Source organism: Tasmannia lanceolata, unplaced genomic scaffold, assembly GCF_043159265.1.
Source record: "Tasmannia lanceolata isolate RefF3 unplaced genomic scaffold, GAP_Taslan_0.1 ptg000003l, whole genome shotgun sequence".
Taxonomy (NCBI): domain Eukaryota; kingdom Viridiplantae; phylum Streptophyta; class Magnoliopsida; order Canellales; family Winteraceae; genus Tasmannia; species Tasmannia lanceolata.
The window spans coordinates 44,524,615-44,543,162 of record NW_027518680.1 but is presented as its reverse complement, the minus strand read 5'-3'; the positions used below and the strand labels follow the sequence as shown (position 1 = coordinate 44,543,162).

General features: G+C 36.4%; 1 non-coding gene across 1 annotated transcript; it reads left to right on the top strand.

Moving 5' to 3' along the window:
• Positions 1–16,974: 16,974 nt before the first annotated feature.
• Positions 16,975–17,081, top strand: LOC143870161 (small nucleolar RNA R71). Its single transcript, XR_013244954.1, has one exon. It is a non-coding gene; the product is annotated as a small nucleolar RNA R71 (small nucleolar RNA).
• The last annotated feature ends 1,467 nt before the right edge of the window (positions 17,082–18,548 follow it).

Genomic DNA, 18,548 nt, shown 5'->3' with positions numbered 1-18,548 from the left:
AGAGAAAGAAGGATGAGAAGAAGCTTTCAAAGAGAGATCCAAGAGAAAAGCACAAGGTTAGTAGTTTTGAGTTTATTTTGAGTTTTCTTTGAAAATCTAGTCTAAAATGGGAAATCTAAGTGGAAAATGCTTTAAAATAGTTAGATCTACCAACCTAAGGCTAAAATCTATCAAAATATGTTTAAAAGCATGTCTCATATAAAGATCTAAAGCAATTCACCTAAGATTTTGAGTTCTAGTTGAATTTTGATGTGAAAATAGCAAAATTATGTGTCGTCCAGCCTCGTTTTTGCCATTTTTCATCAATTTTTGGTTGGAATTCGTGAGATCTTCGATTGGCATATTATGCCCCAAAATTGGCCAAGATAACGAAGAAGTTATGCCAATTTTAAGATTTCATCAGAAATTCTGGGTTAAAATGGTGAATTCTTGAATGATTTTTGTGAAAATCTTTACATCTGATGTAAACAGCTTTGGAATTCAAAAATATGTGTTAATATGTGTGTAATGTTAATATCTAGTGAAATACATGATAGATCTAGGGTTTTGATGTGAAATGCTCTTACAAGATGTTGAAAATGTTGAAATACATACTGTCCAGATTTGTATTTGCACTTTTTCATTAAACTTCGATTAGAATTTGCAAAAGTGATACATGTAAAAGTTGTAGAGCTATTCAAAACCTTCGATTTAACATATTTTAAGCTAAAATCAAGTGAGAAATGAAGGTTATGACGATTTTACTATTTCAGCTATTTTCAAAGACTCAAATGGAAAATCACCTTGCTTTTTCTCATTTCTATCATCTTAAGCTTGGAATTTGAGCCTAATATTCATTAATTCAAGTCTGGAAACATATATAATGCAAAGGTTTAGAGCTAGACTTCTTAGATGTAAAGTTTGGCTTTGAAATGTTTTGAAAAATCTTAAAATTTTATGCTGTCCAGATTTGTTTTTCATCATTTTTGTAATTTTTGGTAAAATCTGAAAGGAATAGACTACATAGGGTTGTAGAGCATTCCGAGATCTAATTTGGCATATTATGGCTCTAATTTGGCCAAAGGATGAGAGAGTTATGCTCTTTTAAGTTTCAGTCGTTCAATGTGTTAAATTTTTTCTAGTTTTTTGAAAATTTATCGCGTCGAGCAACTTCTGGGCTGCTTCTTGCTGGATTCGGCTAGAGCCATAGAAGACAAAGTTGTTCATCATGAGATATCCTAAAACTTTCTCAATACATGCATTTTTCCAGAAATAATGTCTAGTGTGTCAAAAATCACTTTCAAATTTTCAGTTTTCTCGTAAAACTGTGATTGCTGTAACAGCAAATTGTCGGCCATTTTTGGCGCACTTCCGGTTTGATCTAGCGCGGAGCCGAAGAATAAAAAGTTGTTCCTTGAATGATTTCCTAAAAATTTGTCCTTGAGCAAAGTTTTTCATAAACGATGTTTTAAGTGTCAAAACTGAGCACGAACTCTCAGCTAAAACACTAATGTGCTTTTTAATGGCGATGAGACGGAAATGGCCATTTTCCGGCCACTTCCGGCCTGAACCAGGCGAAGTGGTTAACTAAGAATGTCACTCATGTTGAGATCTACAATTTTGATTAGTAAGGTTTTGAAGGTTTTCATGTTTGAGGGGTCCGAAATTCAATGCAAAGTTGCATTTTTCACACTATATGGCATAACTATGCAATTTCATGAAAATCATGGACAACATGAGCTCTAATCATTTTTAGTGGTTGTTTCTGGATGTTTTTAACTTGGTAGCAAGTCAATAATCATCTTTTGAATGTTTTTCATGATTTACTTGCCATTTTTGGGACATTCTTGTGAAAATTGCATCTTTAGTTGTGATTTTGCCTTTTATTTCTTTTCAAGGCTATTTTGGCCCTAAATCATTTTTAATGCTTATAGTTGGATATGATGAGCATGCGAACAAGTTTTAAATCATATATTGAATAATTTTCATGAATTGTTTGGCATTTTTAACCCTTTTTGGTGAAAATTGCATGTTTTGTGGAAATTTTATCTTTTCCTCCTTTTTAAGGTTGTTTTGAGCTTAGATTAATTCAAATGGATGCTTTTGGTTATGTTGAGCATGCTAGCAGATTATAAATCATATATAGAGTAATTCTTATGATTTATTTTAAATTTTTATGCATTTTTAGTGAAATTTGCATGTTGTGTTGTGTGCTTTCAATACCTTTTCAATGTCAAGTGATTGAAATCAATGATGTATGCAAACAAATGATTTAATCATGATCAAACATCAATAAAACAGGCTAAAAATATCTAAAAGAAGCTTAAATTAAGTATTAAAAGATGATATGACCTTGCTAGAGAGACACCACGAACAAGCTTGCTCCATTCTTCCGGTTCTTGAACTAAATGACAACTTAGCATCTAAAACTCATAGGATCACTTCTCAAACATGTTTAACCTTCCAAATCTTGCGAGTTTTATTCTTGGAGACATGTTTTGTCTCATTCCATCTTTGAGATCTATTGCTTGCATCTCTTGCCTCTCGGTTTTATTATTGCCCATTGATTACATCTTTTGCACGCATCATCCATTGATTGCCTTACGTCCTTCACTCACTTCTTGATTACATCTAATGGGACACCCTCTGCCTTAGGTTCATCCTATCTCATCAATTCTTAGAATTCTTTTCTAGCTTAGTGTGTCTTTTCTCCGTGAGGGAGCCGACATGTGCTTCACATGTTTGGTGATTCTTTCCATTTCTTGGGATATGACATGTGCTTCACATGTTTGGTGATTCTTTCCATTTCTTGGGAGATGACATGTTTGCTTTCATTTCACCCTTAGGGGGTATAGTTATCCTTCATTTTGATCATGTCCTCTTGAGTCTTCTCCCATCCGTGAGGGAACCGATCATGTCAAGGGCGATGAAGGAGTCATCCCAAGCCCATCCTTAGGGGACTTGCTCGGTCTTAGTAGCGTTCCCCTCTTTATTTAGTGGACTAGCCTAGTCCTTTTAGGTACTCTTAGACTGTAAAAGCTCATTCATTGCAAGGGCAATGAAAGAGTTTCTAGAGCCCCCATTAGGAGACATGTTTCGTCTCGTAAGGTAGTTCTCCTTTGGAAATAAACCTTGTATTAGCAAAACACTTTAGAAGACTAATTTAGTTTTTAGTTGCCTTATTCCCTATTTATCATTGCAAGGGCGATGATAGGGATACTTGGAGCTCACCTTTGTATCTAGGAGACTTAGTCAGTTTTACTAGCACCCTTGTTTATTTTCTCTCTATTTATGAGTCATACTTTGACTTATTTGCACTCCTTTGTAGAGTGTGAGACATATTTGCACCCCCTCTTTAGAATTAGTTGTTTAGGAGTCTATCTTATAGACTATTAATTTGCCCTCTCGCTTATGAGTTTATCCTCTAGCTTAGGAGTTTGTTTGCTAGTTTTTGAGTCACCTCCCTAGTGTAGAAGTTTACCTTTTAGATGTGAGTTGTTCTTTAGTGTTGTTGTCACTCCTCTTTGTTAGAGACTAGCTCAGTCTTATTAAAGCCTTATCTACTTGGGATCTTATCCATTTTTATTTTATTTGGAAAACAAGTTTACTCGTTTTGGGATCATTTCACTTCTAGTGAGTTTGTTTGTATGGGGTTTTCCCTTTTAGCTCTAGGGTTTGGCCCTAGTGTCTTGTTATGTTTGGCTGAAATCATCTTAAAATTCAAAAAAATATTAGAAATTTAAAACACCATGTAGACACCCCATTTTGACCTGACCCATGTTCGCGGTGTTTGTGTGAAGCCCCATCCAATCACCAAGCTAGGATCCCAAATTGCATCACAAGTTAGGTTAGGGTCTCACCAAAGCCCCTGCCAAATTTCATCAAAAACCGACCCGATTTGTCAAATAAGACGAGCGATGTAAGGAGTGTAGTACGAACCTAAAGGGAGGGTGATTTAGCCACAGCAAAGAGTATCCAGTTGAGAAGGGGGTGCATTTATCCTGCGATGGTCGGGCCCGGGCCAAATAGGACAAAAATGGCGGGCGCGCCTCATCAAGTAGGGGTGCGGATATCAGCTTTGTTATTTTAATATAAAAAAAATCGAAAAGATCAAGTGGAGACTATTCATTCTCGTTTTAGAAAATCCAAAGGAAAGAGAGAGTGAGAGAGGGAGAAGAGATCTTCTTCTCCGATTGCGTTGATCGGAGCTCCGGTCTGCTCATTCCTCAAATCCTAACCCTCTGTTTTTCTTCCCCTACCTCCAAACTCCGGCCGATCATTGCTACCTTAGATCCGTTTTCCCTCTTCGAATCTGTCCGTGAGAGAGAAATCTCAGATCTTAGATCTCAGATCTGAGAAGAGAGAGGGAGAGATTTATGATCTTCTTCTTCCCTCTGATCGTCTTCTCCGATCAGATTTTTCCTATTCCAATCTGGAGCTAGCCCTAATCCCATCAGATCTGGAATTTTTCTTCTATAGAAACTCCAACCGAGCTTCATGTTCCATACAAACCATTTCTAAAACCTCAGATCTCCTCGTTTCAATCACTTCTTCTAATTGTTCTAGCTAGGAATTACCGATTGGCATCATCTTCACCCTACCTTCTCTATTGTAAACCCTCTTCAAGTGCCTCAAACCCTAATCTCAACTCTATTATGTAGAAACCTTAGGTCTATACTACTCTATTGTTCCAAACCTTGGATTAGATCTCTTATATGTAGATCCATTACTAGTATTTCATCTCCTCTGTGTCTTCAATAGAAATTACAGAGGGGGTCGTGGATATGAGAAAGAAATTTCATATCTGAGGCCTAAAATTAGAAGAGAGTGTCAACGAGGAGAAGATCTAAAGCTCCGATCGGTTCAGAATTCTAACAAATACATTTGATAATTATTTTGGAAGCAAAATTCAAGGTAAGTTAATTACATCTGTATTTTGTCTTCTTTGATGCTTAATTTTTTTTTCCTTTCTTGTGTATGGCTATTCTCAGGAGTCTGTGATCTTATATATGTATATATATATGGGATGTTTAATAATCTTATTCCTTATGGATCATGTGGAAAACTTACTTAGAGTCATATTGGTGTGAGAGTTACATGTTTGGATTAGTTCTATAGCATACAAATTTTAAAAATGAATGTTCTCTCCTCCGTGTGTTTAAGCTGTACATGTAATATCTTCAAAGAGGATGTAAATTTGAAAGACTATACTGATCATTTTTCTTTGTGATGAAGTAAAAGTTGTCTTTAAATTATACTAGCAATTTTCTTACCTTAATGCTATGAATTGGTCATTAATGTTCTGAATTATGCTGGAATATGTGTTTGTGATAATGAGTTGTTGGGAACCTCTTATTATACTAGATCTGTGGCTATTTTTCTTAAAATTATGAGTTAATTTTTATTCAATCATTTTTTTTTATCCTAATGAGGATAGGTAAGTAAATTTATTAAATAATAGTTATATGTTCATGTTCTGAAAAGGACCAAAATGGTTTTGGTTGAGTGCTAAAATGCTCAAGTCGGTAAATATAAGGTTAGGGGGTTTTGATTGTTTGCAACAGCACTAAGGCATTTTTTATTTTTCTAAGTTCTGTCAGATATATCCTGATTTGGGTTTCTTTGTTTACACAGTTGAAGTAATTTTAACCTTTGAGTGTTGTTATTGTGTGGATGGATTCCATAAAGCTGATACGCACTACAGGTTTATGATATCTAAAATGAAGATTGCTCTGCAAATTATTTATTGTTGAGCAGAGATATTTCATTAGTAGTGTAATTATCAAATGAGTAAATGAATATGTGCTTGTGGGAGTGACTGTGTGTATCCATGCATATACGAATGAATACATGTGATTATGAAAATGCATATGGCTGTGTGTGAAGACATGTATCTTTGAGCGTATATATGTGAGAATATGTACATGAAATGGATGATGCTTATGAGGTTATATTGTGTTTGTTTGAAAATCCTTTAGGTTAGATGATTTCCATGTTATAAAGCCACATTATCTCCTCCAAGTTCAATGAGGGTTTTCATACTTCAACCCCACTATGTAGCAATTCTCTCCATTGTTTGGGCCTTGTTATTACCCCATAATTCAGCCCTGTTTGGTAAACATAGTTCTGCCCTGTTTTGGCACAAATCAGCCCATGAGTCAGCCCCTTCATTTGTATTTCAGCTTTGTTTTTCATGCTACAAAGTCAGCCCATTTTCTATTACATTTATAGAGTCCCAGCAGTTTTATCACTTATCACAGCGAAACCATTTAATATACAACCTGAGATCAATGGTCATAACTTGAAATAAAAACCAATGGTTTATTTCTTATTGCGCCATGCTGAAGTTATGGTAGTTCATCTTCATTATGATGTCATAGTTTATCTCCATTGTACCTGAAATGAAAGCTAATGTAGTTTAATGTCATTGTGCTGAATTAAAAGCTCTTACAGGTCATGTTCATTGTGAGCTCTTGTACGTCATTTACGTTGTGCTAATTTGAGAGCTTTTGTGGCTCATTTATGTGTGTTGAAGTGTTAGTTGGTGTAGACACCCCATTTTGACCGTACCCTTCACCTTCCAATTTTTTGCAAAAACCCATCAAATCAGCTAAGTAGAGTCCCAAACTTCACCCTAAGATAGGTTAGGGTCCCACCGGGGTCCCCGTAAAGTTTCGTCGAGATCCGAGCGCGTTTGCTCAGTGAACGAGCCGAGAGAAGGTGCGCAGTGCAGATCAAAAGGAGGGTGAATTATCTGCTGAAGGGGATGTCCAAGTGAGAAGAGGGGCGAATTATTCTGCAATGGTCGCGCCCAGGCCAAATAAGACAAAAATGGCGGGCGCGACTCATCCAGATTTGTGCACCCATCAAGTGGGACTGCGATTATCAACACAGTTATTTTAATATATAAAAGAAAAAATCAATGTGTTGCTACCTAATGATGTTAGGGGTCAGGCATATCTGCGAGGGTTCATATGAAGCTGGTTTATGCAGAGCTTTATGAATCTGGGTTTACATGGAGCTGGTCTATGCGGCGCCATGTAAATCTTGGGTGATTCGCTACCTTGAAAGAGAGGAGTCAGAGTTACCTTGATAGCTAAACAGATGGATTTTCAGTAATGGTCTGTATAGCTATCGCCCTGGTATTAAACTCTTTGAGTGTTTGGTTTTGTGCTTATTATCGTATATTTGTGAAAGGTTTACTTGGAGCTGGTTTATGCAGCACCGCATTTGTTTTGAAAAATCATATAGAGCTGGTTTATGCAGCACCGCATTTGTTTAAAAAAATCACATAGAGTTGGTTTATGCAGCACCGCATTTATTTTGAAAAATCGCATGGAGCTGGTTTATGCAGCACCGCGTTTTTGGAAAAGAAATCTTTGGATGTTTGATTTTGTAATATCTGTGAGGGGTTCATATGGATCTGATTTTTGCAGAACCATAAGAATCTGGATTTATAAGGAGCTGGTTTATGCAGCATCGCATAAAAAAAAAGCTCTGTGAGTGTTTGGTTTTATGTTTGTTTTAGTATGTCTAAGAGAAGGTTCATATGGATCTGGTTTATGCAGAACCATACGAATTTGGATTTCTATGGAGCTGGTTTATGCAGCACCATATAAAGCAAAATTTCTTTGAGTGTTTGTGATTGCAAAAATGAAGGAGTGTTTTGTGTTTGTTTGTTTAGTGGAGTCATGAGCGTTAGAGAGAGGCTATCTCTTTGAGATGTCATGGTTATCATTTTTAAGGAATTAGTGAGAGATCACTTCCCTATTTGCTTTGAGTCTTATAGTTTCTTTTTAATGTTTTACTTTTGTGGATATCATTTTTGAACCAAAAATATAAAAATAAAAATAAAATAATAATAAAAATAATAATAATAAGCTTTGTTTTGTTTTCGGGTCGATCAAAATGTGTTGTCTGTTCGACTTTGGCATTCGCGCGACAAGCACGCTCTCCCAAAGAGGGGCATCTGTAGACACCCCATTTTGACCGTACCCTTCACCTTCCAATTTTTTGCAAAAACCCATCAAATCAGCTAAGTAGAGTCCCAAACTTCACCCTAAGATAGGTTAGGGTCCCACCGGGGTCCCCGTAAAGTTTCGTCGAGATCCGAGCGCGTTTGCTCAGTGAACGAGCCGAGAGAAGGTGCGCAGTGCAGATCAAAAGGAGGGTGAATTATCTGCTGAAGGGGATGTCCAAGTGAGAAGAGGGGCGAATTATCCTGCAATGGTCGCGCCCAGGCCAAATAAGACAAAAATGGCGGGCGCGACTCATCCAGATTTGTGCACCCATCAAGTGGGACTGCGATTATCAACACAGTTATTTTAATATATAAAAGAAAAAAGCAAAACGAAAAAAAAAATGACTGTTCATTTTCGTTGAAAAGCAGAAATCTGAGAGAGAGAGGGAAGGAGAGAGATTTGGGTTTTTCTCTTTCACCCGGTTGTCTTCTCCGATCCAGGTCCGGCCGAGCTCCGATTTCTTTCTTCTTCTTCTTCTTCCAGCTTTCTTCACCACCACCACTATCTCTCCCGCCTTCGAATTCGTCTAAAAAAAAAAGGAGATCTCAGATCTGAGAAGAGGAGGAATTTTTTCGTTTTAGTCTGAGGAAAAAGAGAGAGAGAGAGAGAGAGAGAGGGAGAGAGAACCCGTATTCCGGTAATCTTCTCCGGCCGGACACTACCTTCGGCGAGCCTTTGCAGATTCTGATGATCTTTATAGCAAGATCTACCATCTCCGTCCAACCTCCGACAGTTAGGTTTCTTCTCCGATCATTTTCCCCTGCAACTTCCGGTTACCGGAGCTCCGTCCATTTAATCCGAACCTCTCCAATCTTCATCTGCCCATTGGATTTGAGTGCACATAACTCAGATCTGAACGTGTAAAGGCTTCGCCGTGGTGAATCGCTGAGGAAATCAGGATATTATAGGGGTTTTGGTATCCACAACAGTATATCCTTGAGATGAGATCATGTTGCTATTTTAATTGGTTTTATGGACTAGTACGCATATACAGAATAGTTGTTAATACTAAGAAGTAGTAATGAAGATGGTTGGTTATATTGTTGGAAGCCATTCATTTTTATTACTATTATTATTTATTTATTTCATTTAATGATCTTTTCAAATGAAAATTGTTGCTGGAATATTGGTTTGTTATTAAGATTTTCATCTGTATAAAAATCTGTATTTTCTCCGATCGGTTCTTAACCCAAAGAAGATTTCTAAGTGAAGTTTTCATTGTCAAAGAGTTAAGGTTATGTACTTGGATTTTGATTCCTTTCTATTCAATTCTTGGATTATTGCGAGAATAGAGTTATGCCATCCTCTTTAATTTTTTCTTGGATCTGGAAATTAATGATGTTACTCTGTTAGATATCATGTATGATTTATAGATTTTGTCCAGGTCAGTCGAGTAAGGGTCTGTTGGTTTGTATGCTTACATTATCAAAAGGATGTTTCATTAGTAGCATATTGTTACAGCATGAAAATGACAAGGATGGTAAGACAACATATGTTTGGGTTTGTTCTTGATAAATATCAAGAGCATGGGTGTATAGTGTAGATAAGATTCTTGGTTTGTCTAGCTTTATTATATCAGTATAGTGCGATTTTTAATCCTGAGATGAAGGGCACTGGTTGTTTATATAATTAGCAATGGTTTAGTCTGATTGCTTGATTACAATCACGTGGGTGTACTTTATCATTCATGTATTCCTTGTAGGATAATCACCTTAATGTCACTTTATCTCTTGACTATTACCCTAGTGTTTTATATCCAAAAATGATGATGGTGTGTAATATTTAAAGTTAGATTTGCCTTAGGAAAGGAGATTTCAATTTTATATCCTTTTAGACACAAGTTCCTCGTTGCAGGGGGCGATGAAGGTGATAGCCCAAGCCTATCTTTAGGGGACTCGCTCAATCCAAGTAGCGCTTCCCTCTTTTGTTTAGTAGGCCTACCCAACCTTTTGGATTTCTCTTAACCATTTTTTTAAAAAAAAACCTTCTCTGGGCAATGATAAGGTTACTTGGAGCCCGTCTTTGTGTTTTGTGGCTCACCGTTTTTTTTGCACTTGAATCTGCACAAGTTGATGCCCCCTGTTATGCACCAAAATTTATAAAAATCAGAAATATCATTGCATGCATTTGTATAATTTGTTGAAAATTTAAGATTCTTCTTTTATGTTAAGTTTTGAGTTAGGTTCTGAAGATGAATGGACTGTTTAGGTGAGACTATCTTGAAAGCTTATCATACTTATTTTTTATTTAAATAAATTATTTAATTGAAGAAGGAAATCAGATGACTACTCTATTCGATTTTATCGACATGAGTACTGTTTGATTTCAAGGCGGTTTGTAGAAATATTATATGTGTATGAAATCAGATGATTACTTTGGCATCATCTGATTTCGTTGGAGTCCCTGATTGAGAAATTAAATAACCGCAAGTGCACGGATCGTGTAAATACGGGTCGAACTCAAGGAAGAGAAATCTAGTTGTCAATCCTATTCTTGTACCGATTAGAATACTAGCTATGATATACTGTTGCCTGGCAAAATCTCAGGATTTTCGTGGACTTAGACCTCGGAGCCAACACTATATATAAGCGTGTATTCTATTCAATCTAAGAATCAAATTCAACTACGATCTTGATTTGGAAATCTTAATTTAGGCAAAGTGTACCAAATTTTAATGATCTCTATTAACTACTTATCTAATTTAATTAGAAAACTAAATTCTAAGGGCTTAAGTAAATTGAAAAATTGCAAAAGTAATTTAGAATAGTGAAAAACCTTAATTCAATATAAAAGATTACTTAGGGTTAGAATCCACCATGGGTTCGGATTAAATTGATTAATTAAAACAACTCTTGAATTGGGTTGAAAATTCGATTAACTAGTCAATAAGGAATAAGATCAAAGGGATGTCATTCCTTATAAGTAATTAATCAAATCCACTTTCCAATTTACATTGATTATATAGAACTTTATATTTGTTAATCAACAATCATTCATACGAAAGGGGAAAGCCAATGGCATGAATGATTGGGATTTTCCAAACACAAAATCCTACACAATTTTTCAATTGAGTAGATTGATTTAATTGTAAATATTTCTCCTTCCCCATGGTTTCAACTAAACCCTAAGTAAATAGGATTTAGTTACTCATGAAGAAGGGAAGAAAAACAAAAATAAACGAGATAGATAGGAGAAGAATTGCCATATAGAACTTGAAAGAAAATTAAACAAAAACTAATTACTTCTTCACTAACTTGAATTGAAACAAAATTACATCAAATTGAACTTAAAATAAATAACAAAAATTAAATAGAACTTAGTCTTTTTCTCCTCCAACTTTGGTTGCATCTTCCTCCTTCAAGCTTTAATGTCACCTTGAGTTTGAATGGTGGATGATGATGCCTTGGATTGAGAGTTGAAAAGAAAAAGAAAGAACAAGAAAACCTAAGGGAGAGAGCTTGAGAGTAGTGGAGAGAAAAAGAGAAAATAGAGTGAGGAAAGCATGGGAGAGCAAGAGAACTTTTTTAACAAGAGGGCATAGGGAGAATATGTAAGAGAGAAGGGTGATCGAGAGGAGAGTTCTTTTTTATTCTTTACACCAATATATGGAGGGAATCTCTTTCTATTTACAAGCCCCAAGGAAGTTCACAAAAATAACTTGGCATCTTTGAAATTTTAGCAACTTCCACCTTGTGTGTATAATTTCAGCAACTTTGTACCTTGTCTTGGTAATTTGGGCCATTTTTGTTGACTTTTTCCTCTTCTCTTACGTAGAAATGGGTGGGAATTTAGCAACTTTCTCTCATTCTTCATGGTGGGCCCAACCTATATTAAATGTGCAAACAAGTAAAACAAGTTAGTAAGTGGGTCCCATTTGCATTATATAACATATAAGACAAGCTATTTTTGAATCCAAAACCGTGGAATGCTATTTTTAATCTTCAAGTGGGTCCCACAAATGCATGTATAGCAATTAGGAAGTTGCTATTTCTTTCAAAAGGAAACGTGGGTTGTAGAGAGTTTTGCATGTATTTGGTAATTTCCAAACTGTAAATGGGTCCCACTATTGTTGTAACACAATATGGCAATTGCCAAAGTTGAGGGCTGCTTGTTGATGATATCCACACTCCTTGTTTATTTTATACTCGCACCCCATTCTAATATTAAAAGTTTCTGCCTTGGAGCACGCTGGATTTGCAAACATCGTTAGAATAACGTGGGGCCCACCATGAATATAAGGAAACTGATATTTACGCCCCCTTTGCATGTGCTTTCGAAAATCCCATCTCAATAGAACTGTACGTGCATGCATGTACTCATATAAGAATCCAATGGAAAATTTAGTTGCCCTTTCCATCTACTGCCACAAAGAACCTTCTTTAAATATAATATGTGAGTTGAGAAAGTAGGCCCCAATACATATACGGATATTTCTTCAAATTCGAACCATCTCTTTCTTAGTGCAATTCCTATTTAAGATATTTGGTTATTCTCTAAATGGCAAAACTGCCCCTCCATCATATATATGTCCAAAAATCCCATAAGCAACTTCCATATGATGATGTGACCGTCCATTTATTTAAAACCCCCTTCCATGCAGAGAGGCTATGCCCCTTAATCGTTTCTACAAGGCAATCTGAACTGTTCATTGGATGGTCCATAAATAGATCCCTTGGATTATTTCCGTAAGTTGATCCAAACCGCTCATTATGTTGGGCTACAAGATAAATTAATGACGCACCTCACCCATTGTCGTATGATGATCTAAACCGTACAAATGATGGGCGATAATATAGAGTGGTTGCACCCCTAATTCATCTTCGTAGAACGATCCACACCGCCCATTTAAAAGTCCCCAAATTGGTTTTCATAGGACAATCCAACCGTCCAATTTGTTGGCTGCAAGGTAAATAGGATTGTGCCTTTTGAATAATTCCAAAGAACAATCTAGACCATCCAAATATTAGTGATAAAAACTACTTTTAGGGGCCACTTGTTCGCTAATCCAAACCATCTAGACTATGAGCTTTGACGGACTTCTCCCAAACCATTTCTATTGGATGATCTAAACTATTCATTTAATGGGCCGTGATGGTAATCAAGTGCACCCTCTAAATCATTTCCATAGCTGATCCGAGCCATCCAATTTAATGGTCCACCATGTAACTTGATTGCTTCCCTTAAATAACTCCAATAAGGTAATCTGAACCGTTAAATTCAACCCAGTTAGAGCATCTTGAACTCGGCCACCAAAGTATCTTGAAATTTTAGATTTTCTTGAAAATTGATTGTTTTCCTTAGGAATTTCATCTCCTTAGCTCTATTTTCCGTGAAAATCCATAAATAACCCTGCAACACCAGAAACACACAAAATACATTAGTAGCACCGCTTTAATTATCAAATATGCATGCTTTTTACACCTACAATTCACACATAAATGTGCTCATCAGATTCCCCCATACTTAAGTTTTGCTTGTCCTCAAGCAAACAAAAAGAAAAACTAAAACAAACACAAAAACTAAATAAAAATAAAATCCTAACTCACTTTCGTAGGAATCACGATTGCACTTAGCGCGTGCAACAAGCCTTTAAACCCCGAGGTTACCCTAGTGGACGAGTTGTGTCTCGTGAGTGTTTGCAGTGAATATACACACAAAATTCTAAAAATAAACTTTTCTTTTTAAATCTCACTATAGAATAAAGCCAAAAATTTCTAATCCTTTTTATTTGTTTGATAAATTACTCAAAATAGAAGAACAAGAATACATATATACTTAAACTTTGCATCCTATCCCAAGTCGGAAAAATTAGAAAAATATTTTAATCAAGGAATCCTCTTTTGAATTTGTCCTACTTTGCTCCCTTAAACTTGCCTCTATTGTAATCGTACCATAAAAGAAATTTGATTCGGAAACTTCGTAGAAAACTTACAAATTTATATGGTCCACCATTCTTTCAACTTTTCCCATAGTTTCTAAGAATAGAACTCTTTTTTTTTTTTTTGTAATCCTCTACTGCTTTTGGCGTGAATGACATGCAGGGCATGCACCAGACACCCAGGCTACTAAGCAGTGTCCGACTAATCTTTGATTTGCATATGTCATAGACATTGATGCATATGAGTTCAAGCTTTACCTTTGATTATGTGCAATGCTTTGATTCATTAAGCTTTCTAATTGACCCATGTATGGAGTTTTCAGTCAGTTGCTCTCAAGCCAGTTGGCTTTAAGGAACTAGGCATAAAAACCCTTCAGACTTAATAGCTCAAGTCAAAAAGGCTACAAATCAAAACTATAATCAAGACGCAAACTTTCTAACAAATCATTCTTTCTTTCTTTTGTTTCAACCTTTCTTTCCTTTTTATCCATACCATATAAAAAGCAAGTTTCTATTTCTATTTCTTATTCAAATCCTTTTAAAAGAAAGATTCCAAAAGAAAACAAAACTAAGAAAGGAAAGTATTCTTTCTAATTTTTCAAATTCCAAAATTAAAATATCCACTAACTTTATTTCTTAAAATAAGAGAACAACTTTCTTTCTAAGAATACCAAGTTCTTTCTAATTTGCGAAAAATTACCAAAAATAAAAAGAAAGGAAATTTTCTAACTTTAACTATAGAAAAGATTAGAAAAGAAAGTTTCTAAAAGCTACCCCCCATACTTGAATCATGCAGTGTCCTCAATGCATGCGAAAATAGAAACAAGGACAATAAAGAGAAGAGAGGGGCGTACCTTTTTCTTTTAAGAGAGATTTGAATAAAGAGGCTCATGAAGATCCATGACCTCTTCTAAATTAGATCTTGGTAACTCAACAAAGGACTTCAATCTGAGTAAATGAAACTTGTCCTTCCAAGTAGAGTCCTTATTTTCTTTTAAAAAATTAATTAACTCTTCTTCTTGGGTCGAGTTTAAGTCCATTTTGATTGTCACAGGAGATGTGCAAGTCTTACCCAAATATGCTTTTCTTAAATTTGAATGCAAAGGCGGCAAATTTAACTGTGGGGCCTTTTTGGGTGGAGGCTTGGGAAGGGGCGGAGATAGGGATGCTCCAAATTCTATTTGTTGGATGCTAAGGTCATCAGAAAAGGAGTCCCCTATATCTCTTGCATTCTCCAAGCCTTCTTCATCCAGAGCTTCTTCAAATCCTGCATTCAAAATATTTTCACAATTAGTCTCAGGAGAGGAGTGCAACATATTAATTTCTTCTTGTAAATTAGGTTGCTTACCTAATCTAAAAACATTAAAGTCCATGGAAGCATTCCCAAAAGTTAATTTCATTAAACCATTTCTACAATCAATTAAGGCGTTGCTCGTAGCAAGGAAAGGCCTACCAAGAATTATAGGAATTTGATCCTTGATATTAGCAACGGGCTCAGTTTCTAGCACAATGAAATCTACAGGAAATAAGAACTCTCCTACTTTAACTAGGACATCCTCAACCATCCCTTTCGGTTTCTTCATTGATCTATCCGCCAACTGAAGAGTGACGGTGGTGGGTTTGAGTTCTCCTAATCCTAATTGTTTAAAAACAGAAAGAGGTAATAAATTCACACTGGCCCCTAAATCTAAAAGAGCATGATTAATATGAGTATTTCCAATAGTGCATGCAATGGTAGGACATCCCGGGTCCTTGTACTTAGCCACCATCTGTTGAGACAAGATGGAACTAATGTTTGCAGCCAAGAATGCCTTCTTGGGTACATTAGACTTGCGCTTTTGTGTGCACAAGTCTTTTAAAACTTTGGCATAAGTCGGGACTTCGGAAATCGCATCTAACAATGGAATATTAATTTGCACTTGTTTAAACATATTTAAAATTTTCTCCTTAGCAGCCACATTTTTATTATTAGCAAGTCTCCTTGGAAAAGGAGCTTTAGGCACATACTCTTTTTCAGGTGGAGAAACTGCCTGCTCTGTACTTACCTGTTCGGGCTCTGCTTCTGAACCAATGGAGGATGACTCTTTACTTACCTTAATTGGAGATTCTTGAGCATCTTTAGAAGGTTCGGATCTGCCCTCCTCCCTTTGATATTCTCTGCCACTCCTTAAAGCAAATACAGCGTTACAGTGATCGGAGGGCTCCTGCTGCGGCAAGTTTGGTTGCATGGGATTCAACTGATTTACCTGTGGTTGTTGATTCCCATTTATGGCCACATTCCTTGGATTAGGAATTGGTTGACTTGGCATCTTCCCCTTTTCCCTTTCATGCAAGGCCATGGCAAGTTGGGAGATTTGCTTCTCCATATTGTGTTGGCTTGTCATGAAAGTGCTAGTGAGAAGTTCTATGCTCTTTTCTAAGGAAGTTATGCGTGCCAACTCCCCTTGTTTTGGAAAACCCGATGGTTGCTGATTTGAAACATTATTTAAAATTGGGTTTTGAAAAGGTGGAGGTGTGGTTAGGGGTGGTCGAACATTCATAGAAGGGAAGGTGGGCCTAGGTTGGCCAAATTGGCCTTGACCTTGGAAATTTGATGGCCCTCCTTGATAATTCCCTTGATTCCAAGAAAAGTTGGGATGATTCCTCCATCCCGGATTATATGTGCTACTATATGGATTATTTAAAACCATGGCACTTGCATTTTCATTAGAATTACCAAATTTAGCAAGAGTTGGGCACTCTTCCATGACATGGTCCGTGGCTTGACACCAATTGCACATAGGAACACTATGTGCAATTTGATGGACCTGTGAAGGTCCTTTGACAAATATTGCTTCTAGCCTTTTGATTAGGCTATCAAGATGGGCCTCCTTAGCCACGGCACCCTCTATTAGAAATCCCTTACCTGTGTTGGCTCTCTCACCTTCTTGAGTGGATTCCCACTCTCTTGTTTTTTCCGCCAAATCAAGTAAGAAGTTCCATGCCGCGGCCTCATCTGTGAAAGATGTAAAACCGTTAGGACACATGGACTCAAGAAGTTGCTTTGTTTGGTAATCTATGCCCTCATAAATAATTTGGCATAAATGCCACACATCAATTCCATGGTGAGGACACTCTTGGAGTAGGTCCTTGAACCTCTCCATAAACTTAGAAAATGACTCTAATGGCTTTTGTTTGAATTGTAAAATATCGTTCCTAAGCTTATTAGTTTTATGTAATGGAAAAAACTTTTTTAGGAAAGCGACGGCGAACTCCTCCCAAGTGGTGATGGAGTTCGTTGGTAAGCCATAGAGCCACTTTTTAGCTCCCTCCTTGAGTGAAAACGTAATAAACCGCAACTTTACCGCATCATCGGTAAGTTGTTGCATCTTAATTAAAGCACATACATCTTCAAACTCACGCAAAAATAAATAAGCATCCTCCGAAGGGAGGCCATGAAAATGAGGAAGCAAAGAAATAAATTGCGATTTTAGCTCAAAATTATTGCCCTGCGCAACCGGCAATCTAATGCAAGAAGGTTGCGCGGTTCGGGCCGGATAGAAGCGATCGCGTAAACTCTTTGGCGGCTCTTGTTCTTCCGCCATGGCTACTTGATTTGGATTTGGTTCGATGTCTTCCTCCGTCTCTAACCGGTTTGCTCTTTCTAGTCGATTGGCCGAGTTCCGCACCCAACCTTCACTCATAAACACAGGAAAACCAAGTAAGAGAGATGGATAGCCAAGAAACCAAAAAATATAACTAAAATAAAAATAACTACTAATCTAACACTTCGAATAATTAAGATTCTAATGCAACTCTCTTCCCCGGCAGCGGCGCCAAAAACTTGATTGAGAAATTAAATAACCGCAAGTGCACGGATCGTGTAAATACGGGTCGAACTCAAGGAAGAGAAATCTAGTTGTCAATCCTATTCTTGTACCGATTAGAATACTAGCTATGATATACTGTTGCCTGGCAAAATCTCAGGATTTCCGTGGACTTAGACCTCGGAGCCAACACTATATATAAGCGTGTATTCTATTCAATCTAAGAATCAAATTCAACTACGATCTTGATTTGGAAATCTTAATTTAGGCAAAGTGTACCAAATTTTAATGATCTCTATTAACTACTTATCTAATTTAATTAGAAAACTAAATTCTAAGGGCTTAAGTAAATTGAAAAATTGCAAAAGTAATTTAGAATAGTGAAAAACCTTAATTCAATATAAAAGATTACTTAGGGTTAGAATCCACCATGGGTTCGGATTAAATTGATTAATTAAAACAACTCTTGAATTGGGTTGAAAATTCGATTAACTAGTCAATAAGGAATAAGATCAAAGGGATGTCATTCCTTATAAGTAATTAATCAAATCCACTTTCCAATTTACATTGATTATATAGAACTTTATATTTGTTAATCAACAATCATTCATACGAAAGGGGAAAGCCAATGGCATGAATGATTGGGATTTTCCAAACACAAAATCCTACACAATTTTTCAATTGAGTAGATTGATTTAATTGTAAATATTTCTCCTTCCCCATGGTTTCAACTAAACCCTAAGTAAATAGGATTTAGTTACTCATGAAGAAGGGAAGAAAAACAAAAATAAACGAGATAGATAGGAGAAGAATTGCCATATAGAACTTGAAAGAAAATTAAACAAAAACTAATTACTTCTTCAC